Below are 2,177 nucleotides of genomic sequence, written 5' to 3'. Positions count from 1 at the left end.
GATTTCTGCAAATTGCTCAGCCACTTACTCTGCTTTCACACTACTTTCCAGCTCAACTCCAAACAAGAATTTTGGCTGCACATGTTCCAAGAACCTTTTGGAAGAAAAAAGGGACTTTATGTCTTGTCCAAAATCACCTTTTTGACTCTCTTAACATTAGAATTGTTAGAATCATTCAAGAGAGAGAGAGGAGAGACTAGAGTTAGTTCTTATCAAATTTTAGCATTAGAACTTAGTGGTTAGTCTTGTTCTTGTTCTCTCTAGTTAGAGCTTTTATGAGAACAATTGGAAACTTCATTGTACAACTCATTTTGTTGAAGAAATAGAAGATCATTGGAAGCTTCTTCACTAATCTTGGCTAAGATTTCTTTATCTATCTTTTACTTGTGATTCAATATGTGTTCTTGAAATGAAGCTATGCTCTTTCTTGATACATATTATATGAGTAGCTAAATTTCTAAATTTAGAAAGTAGATGAAACTTATGGCTGCTTAATATGAAGTGAATATGATTTATACTTGTTACACCTTGTATTAACTTATCATTTATGTATGCTTATAACTTGTTGTTACTTGATTACCAATAGCAAGCTTTTAATTGTTATTATTCAATGAAAATTGGTAATAATGATGAAACAACATGAATAGAGGTTAAGTAGTGGACTCATGAGAATAGAGGTATATTTAGGTGGATTAAACTTGCATTTCATGAAGGAAACAAAAGTAGAACTAGTTATTCACCATGAGAATTGGGAGAACTAATCTACTTTAGGCCATTTTATCATGAGAATGAAATTTGGTAATGTTGGAAATGAATCCCTAGTTAAACAAGAGTTGTAACAAGAGGTAAATCTATTTATTTGTATCTTTTATGCCATAAGTGGAATCTAATCCCTATACTCAAATATTTAGTAAATTTTCTCTATTTGTTATCTTACAAATATCTAGTTAAGAGTTGTAGGTAATAGTAATTATAGTTTCTCTTGTTTAAATTAATCGTTAGCCTAAATAATTGAGTAAGGACCTAGTACTTTCAAAGTCGCTCTCTGTGGGATCGACATGATATTTGTCCTAAATTACTAATTTAACATATATACTTGCAGTCAAAACGGGTATATTTCGGAATTAAACTTATACTTATATTAAAATTCCGTCAAGTTTTTGGCGCCATTCCCAGAGAGCAGCAATATTAGAGCCTAACAACCTTTATTAATTTAGTCATTGTCTATATTAGTTAGTTAAACTTTGTTTCTAGTCAAGTTAGAATTTTTGGTAGTTTTTGTGGATTAATTATTGCATAATCTCTTTATTGTTGTTTGTAGTGTATGCACCGGAGTTTATAGGTGGTAGCACCTTTTGATCTGAAAATTGAAAGGACACTACGCAGACAAAGAAGACGTACACCACAAGAAGAAGAAGAAGAAGTTCGGCAACCAATAGAGGAAATCCCAATAGAGCTACGTTTTGAAAAAGAAATGGCAAAAAGTAAAACAAATAGGCGAGCTCTTAGGGATTTTACTCTACCGGGAACCCAAGGATCCCAAACGAGTATAGCATGGCTGACGGTAAATGCTAATAATTTTGAGATTAAACCATCATTAATCCAAATGATGCAACAATCTCAATTTGGAGGTAATGCCGTAAAAGATCCCAATACACACTTAGCCACATTTTTGGAGATATATGATACAATCAAAATGAACGGAGTTAGTGAAGATGCTATAAGGCTAAGGTTATTTCTCATTTTCATTGAGGGATAAAGCTAAAATTTGACTACATTCTCATGCACCTAATACTTTCACTAATTGGGATGATTTGCCTAGGACATTTTTGAATAAATACTTCCCACAGGGTAAAACGGCTAAACTTAGAATGGATATCACTAGTTTTAGTCAATTAGAGGGTGAGTCACTATATGAAACATGGGAACGGTTTAGAGAGTTGTTTCGGAGATGTCCACATCATGGACTTTCAGATTGGCTCATTGTATAAACTTTCTATAATAGTTTATCCTTCTCTACTAAAATGACTATTGATGCAGCTGCAAGTGGTACTTTAATGGATAAATCACCCGAAGAAGCTCAAAGTTTGATAGAAGAGATAGCAGTCAACAATTACCAATGGACTAATGAAAGAGGTAATCCAAAACGACAAGCGGGTATGATTAAAATGGATACC

At 33.0% G+C, this 2,177-nt stretch overlaps 1 non-coding gene across 1 annotated transcript; it reads right to left on the bottom strand.

The window, feature by feature from the left end:
- Positions 1-1,862: 1,862 nt before the first annotated feature.
- Positions 1,863-1,969, bottom strand: LOC113717503 (small nucleolar RNA R71). Its single transcript, XR_003454419.2, has one exon. It is a non-coding gene; the product is annotated as a small nucleolar RNA R71 (small nucleolar RNA).
- Positions 1,970-2,177: the final 208 nt, after the last annotated feature.

This window comes from Coffea arabica, chromosome 11c (assembly GCF_036785885.1).
Source record: "Coffea arabica cultivar ET-39 chromosome 11c, Coffea Arabica ET-39 HiFi, whole genome shotgun sequence".
Classification (NCBI taxonomy): Eukaryota; Viridiplantae; Streptophyta; class Magnoliopsida; order Gentianales; family Rubiaceae; genus Coffea; species Coffea arabica.
The sequence above is the reverse complement of the archived record's forward strand: the minus strand, read 5'-3'. Positions and strand labels throughout refer to the sequence as shown.